The sequence below is a fragment of the Apium graveolens genome, chromosome 4 (genome assembly GCF_009905375.1).
Source record: "Apium graveolens cultivar Ventura chromosome 4, ASM990537v1, whole genome shotgun sequence".
Taxonomy (NCBI): domain Eukaryota; kingdom Viridiplantae; phylum Streptophyta; class Magnoliopsida; order Apiales; family Apiaceae; genus Apium; species Apium graveolens.
This window is the reverse complement of record NC_133650.1, coordinates 230,475,751-230,481,937: the sequence shown is the minus strand read 5'-3', so window position 1 is coordinate 230,481,937 and position 6,187 is coordinate 230,475,751. Positions and strand designations below refer to the sequence as shown.

Below are 6,187 nucleotides of genomic sequence, written 5' to 3'. Positions count from 1 at the left end.
CCACATAGAGTACTAATAATATCCCATAAGATCAATAACAGAACCCCTACATAGCGTGGCATGAAAAGTTTTCTCGTTCAGCAAAAACACTATTCATAAGGGTTTCAAAATTTCTCAAAAATTGGGGTTATTACAGTGTATGCGAACATGTTCTCAATCTCGTAAGGAAATACTAGACGAAGTTGAAGAAGAGGAAAAAGAAGTTTTTGAAGAAGTTGAAAAAGTTGAAGAAGAAGTTATTGTTGTAATGGGAGAACCAGCAGCAGAAACAAAATTATTGAAGGATTATTCTCAACCAAAAATCAATGACATTCAGTCTAGGATTGTCAGACCAGCTATTGCGACTAATACCTTTAAAATCAATCCTGGCACGATTCAAATGTTGCAGAATTCAGTCCAGCTTGGGGGTTCTCCAACGGAAGATCCCAATATGCACATTAGGGATTTATCGATATTTGCGACACCTTCAAGTTCAACGGTGTTTCTGAAGATGCTGTGAAACTGAGACTTTTCCCATTTTCTCTGAGGGATAAAGCTAAGAGCTGGTTGCACTCTCTACCACCAGGTTCTATTGTGACATGGGAGGATCTTGCTCAGAAATTTCTTACTAAATTCTTCCCTATGGCAAAGACAGCTGCAATCAGGAATGCTCTTACTCAATTTGCACAACAATCAAGTGAATCTCTATGTAAATCCTGGGAGTGCTACAAGGAGATGCTTAGGAAGTGTCCTCATCATAAAATGCCTGCCTGGATGGTGATAAATTGCTTTTATAATGGTTTGGGAACACAGTCAAGACATATGCTCGATGCAACATCAGGTGGAGCTTTATGGGCTAAGAGCTATGAGGAAGCTTATGAGCTAATTGAGATGATGGTCGCTAATGAATATCATAATCCAACTCAGAGACTACCACAAGGCAAGGTAGCAGGAATTCTGGAGGTAGATACAGCTACGGCTATAGCTGCTCAGCTAAAGGCATTAACTATGAAAGTGGATTCTCTGGCCAACTATGGTGTTCATCAGATAACTAGTGTTTGTGAGCTTTGTGCAGGTTCGCATACGATGAAGTAATGTGCTATATCTAGTCAATCAGCTCAGTTTGTAATCAACTTTCAGAGATCGTAACAACCAGATCCTGTCACTTATCATCTTAACAACAGCAACCATCCTAACTTCAGCTGGAGCAATAATCAGGGTGGTATGCAACAGCCTTACCAGCAGTTTAGAAACAAGCCTTTCAATCATCATGGTTTTCAGCAACAGTTTGCACTAAGGCAACAATTTCAGCCACAGGGAATGCAACAACAATCTCATGGAGGTGTAGGTCCATCTTTGAATGAAAAATCTGAATTGGAGGAGTTGAGACTGATGTGCAAAAGCCAAGCGGTTTCAATCAAAACTCTGGAGAATCAAATAGAGCAAATTGCCAATGCTTTATTGAACTGACCACAAGAAACTCTTCCTAGTGATATAGAAGCTAATCCATGCAAGAGGGAAGTCAAGGAACAATTGAAGGCAATCACCTTGAGGTCTGGAAAGGTCGCTAGCCCTAAAAATCATCAAAACGAAGAATCTGAAAATTTTCTCCGGAAGATGGGCACGCCCGCGCCCATATCAAGCACACCCGCGCCCTTGCCAGCTTCAGAAAATGTAATTCTTGAGGAAACAGCTGATCAGAAGGGGATCGAAGTTGAAACGAAGAAGAGTTCTACTGAAAACACTACTCCTGAGAAAAATACAGGAGATAAACAAGTCTATCCGCCTCCTCCATATGCTAAAAGATTTCAGAAGTAGAAGTTCGATAAATAATTTTCCAAGTTTCTGGAGGTTTTCAAGAAATTGCATATTAACATACCTTTTACGGAATCTCTAGAAAAAATGCCGAGCTATGCTAAATTCATGAAGGGTATTCTTTCTCGGAAGCTTAAACTTGAGGAGTTGGAAACTGTTGCTCTAATGGAAGAATGTAGTGCGGTGCTGCAACAAAAAATGCCTCCTAAACTTAAAGATCTAGGAAGCTTCACGATACTATGCACCATTGGAAACTTATATTTTGACAAGTGCTTGTGTGACTTGTGAGCTAGCATCAATATGATGTCATTGTCTGTCTTTAAGAAACTTGGTCTGTCTGATCCAAAACCTGTAAACATGTCCTTACAACTGGCTGATCGATCCATCACTTATCCATGAGGTGTAGTTGAGGATGTATTGATTAAATTGGACAAACTCATCATCCCTACTGATTTTGTCATTCTGGAATTTGAGGAAGATAAGAAGATTCCCATTATCTTGGGGAGACCATTCTTAGCTACTGGCCGAACTCTGATTGATGTGTAGAAGGGTGAGCTCACTATGAGGGTTCAGGATCAGGACATTACCTTTAATGTCTTTAATGCAATGAAATTCCTTACTGATGAAGAGGAGTGCTTTAAGGTAGAGCTGGTCGACTCTGTAGTGAATTCGGAGCTTGATCAATTGCTAGGGACTAACGCCTTAGAGAGAGCCTTAACAAGGGAATCTAATAGTGAAGATGAAGAAAGGGAAGAGCAAATATAGTATTTGAATGCATCTCCATGAAAAAAGGAGATTGGACTTGCCATTCGATTCTCTTGGATTATCAGAGCTTAAATATTCTCAGGAGCGTCCAAACCATCTATTGAGGAAGCTCCCATACTTGAACTAAAACCATTGCCTGATCACTTGAGGTATGCCTTTTTAGGTGATGCATCTACTTTGCATGTTATTATCGCATCTGACCTTTCAGGTAGTGATGAAGACAAGCTCTTGAGAATTCTGAGAAAGTTTAAATCAGTAATCAGATGGACTATAATAGATATCAAGGGATTCATCCCTTCTTATTGCATGCATAAAATTCTTCTTGACGAAGAAAGTAAACCAACCGTTGAACAACAGAGGAGACTCAATCCTATCATAAAGGAAGTATTGAAGAAATAAATTCTTAAATGGCTGGATGCAAGGATCATCTATCCTATTTCTAATAGTTCATGGGTGAGCTCAGTGCAGTGTGTGCCTAAGAAAGGAGGCATTACAGTTGTTGCTAATGAACAAAAAAAAACTCATTCTGCTCGGACAGTCACATGATGGAGAGTATGCATGGATTATCGAAAGCTGAATAAATCCACCAGGAATGATCACTTCCCTCTTCCATTCATTGATTAAATGCTTGACAGGTTGGCTGGCCATGAGTATTATTGTCTTCTGGATGAGTATTCGGGATATAATCAGATTTTCATTACCCCAGAAGATCAAGAGAATACCACTTTTACTTATCCTTTTGGCACTTTCTGTAATAACTCAAATTTTTGAGACTTTGTAAAAACATTAATGAATAGTAACCCTGACATACGGGGAAAACTTTTTAGCCCACACTATGATGTGCATGGGAAAATGAGTTTCGAAGTTGATATTATGATTATACGTACCAAATGAGTGTATGTAAACGCTATTAGTTTTTGAAGAAAATGAACATTAAAAAACGACCATATTTACGAATCATCGAGAATTATGGGAATCAAAATATAATTACGAATTTAAAACCCTACGGATTTATATCCAAGTACGATAATTCAAAACACAAGGAATAAATACGAAAGAATTTACGTCGCGAACCGTTTACGTGAAAGTATTACGAAAACGTTTAAGCGACCGAACAAACGCGTAAACGATTAAATAAACATAACGCACTAACTAACCATGGTAGAAAATTAACCATGGTTACTTTATCAAATAGTGAGCTAGAGATATAGGATGATCATCTAAGGTTAAGGGAATAGTAAGCTAAATGGCTAAACTAACTAGCTTAACTTATAAACTATAAAGCCTAGCTAGATTTGTCCAAGGATTTGCTAACAAAAATCAATCCTAGGATATAAACTAGAGAATAAAAATCATATACAAGAGATCACTTACATTATTTCCAAGAAGCAACCAAGAAGCAAGCACAAAAACTGTGACGGCCTCAACCCCGGGGTCAAGAGTTGACGTCATCAATAACAATAATAACAACACAACATAATCCAACTCAACATTATTATATAAACACAACCCCTTTTACCAAGATCTTTTCCAGGTTTAAATATGACTTAGGTTACAATCAACACAAAACCAACTTACTAAAGACACTCTTGAGAATACTATCTTAATACAACAACTCAACATACCCACTTTGGTCTAACACAACTACCTCAGAGGAGCCTGACAAGGAAGGAACTGGAACTCTTCCCTGAACATCACAGAAGAATCTCTTAGGTGTATGCAATACATATACAAAACATTCTGCAAGGGTGAGCAATCAATTGCTCAGCAGTACCACTATATGAATGACAAGTAAAAACAATTTAAAGTAAAGCAGTTATAGGAACAGAATTCATAACTCGTTAGAAAATAAGTAAAACATGTATAAACATTCATAAACTGGATATTCAAAACTAGCATGCTCTGAAAAACAATATCATCAGTCGTGTGCTGTGCAAAAATACCAGAGTTCAATTTTAGCATGCTATTTTCATTTCCAAACCTTCTGTTCCATTACAGGAACCACAAAACCATTTGTCACATTAAGGGGACCTAAAACCATCTGTTCCGTTACTGGAACCTCATTCACTTGTTCCGTGACTGGAACCTCATTCACTTATTCCGAACTGGAACCACAAAATCACAATCAGATATTATTGGATGTTATCAAGGGACGGCTGATTAGGCCTCCACACAAATTATCTAGGATAGTTGGTCGAGCTATCACACAAAATGTCTAGGAAAGCTGATCGGGCTTTCACACAAAATCACCAGATCCGCAGAGACTAGCTAGGTCTCTGATTAACTATGCTGGACTAATCGGTTATGTAATGCGCACAACCGAATTAGCCACTTACGCAACATTATCCAATATATGATTCGTTTTATCCAGTTTCAAAATCACTTTTACCTATCTCTTGTTACAATCAATTATGTCACAACACACTATTCAAAACTTATTTTCCATTTTTAATCACATTTTAAAGATAGGTACTTTCAGAAGTTACTTCTCCCCAAAACATATATTTAACAACATTTTCAAACACAGGGGATACGTAATTTAAAACGTTTCTTTTCCTGTTCAAAAATAAAATAACATTTCATTCATATATACTGAACCATAAAAGAATGGTTAAGGGTACTTGCCTTGCAGAGCTTTACAACTATTACTGATCAACTCTGAGCCGGCTCAGACGCTCAGGCTTTATCGTCTAATCACTAGATCACCTTGGATTCGACTTCAACACTCAGGTTCTTCGGTTGAAACCTTACTAAGCTCGTCGACTGTCCACTAGTTATCCTTAGTCCAACATCTATTTTCGGTTTCCCCGACTAGAACCTACAAGGTCGAAATACTCTATGTTAGACGTTCAGGTATGCTTGACATATCCTCAATAACGAACCTACCCATTTGATATCCAATCCCGACTCGTACTTATATGTATTATCATAATACATACAGCAATCAGGGTTCACATACTCAAAACTCGACTCGATGATTATTTTCAGAAAGCGCGTGTACTTGTTGCTTTAGGATAAAAGCTGTCAGTTATAGTTCGCAAAATATTTATTTATAATTATATAACTATTTACATTCGACTAGTAGTTCCGATATTTTACAGGGTATGCTCCCAAAAATCGGGAAGCGCCTCCTTTGTTTATCGGACTACCCGTCGAATACAATCGACGTCACAATAACCAACAATCACAATTCACATTTAATCAATCATAACCCGACTACCCAAATTCTCAGTTCCAATTCAAGCCTTAACAATTATATCCGACTATTTACATTTCAAAAATAATTGTACGACTTAACTATTAAATATTAAATATTATTTTATAAGTATAGGACTCAGAATTGATTCATCACATTCCACCGTCCGCTCGTCGAAATTCATCGCGGACGGCGGTAAAATTCGGAGGTACCCGGATTGGGTTTTCAATCACAGATTTCACCGATTGATTAATAAAATTCCTGTACGATAAATTTAATTTATGAATGGTAATCATACTATTCATGCATAAAACACATAAATAAATTAATAAATAATAGGCAAATGTTAACTAGACAGGACCAAGCAGCCGCACCCACACGCGTGGGTGTGACCGGAAAAATTGAACCAAACAATAACAACAGGGAACTCGA

The 6,187-nt window shown here is 37.7% G+C and overlaps 1 non-coding gene across 1 annotated transcript; it reads right to left on the bottom strand.

Annotated features, from left to right (window-relative positions):
• Window positions 1–636: 636 nt before the first annotated feature.
• LOC141722586 (small nucleolar RNA R71) lies at window positions 637–743 on the bottom strand. The gene has a single exon (XR_012575597.1). It is a non-coding gene; the product is annotated as a small nucleolar RNA R71 (small nucleolar RNA).
• Between the last annotated feature and the right edge of the window lie 5,444 nt (window positions 744–6,187).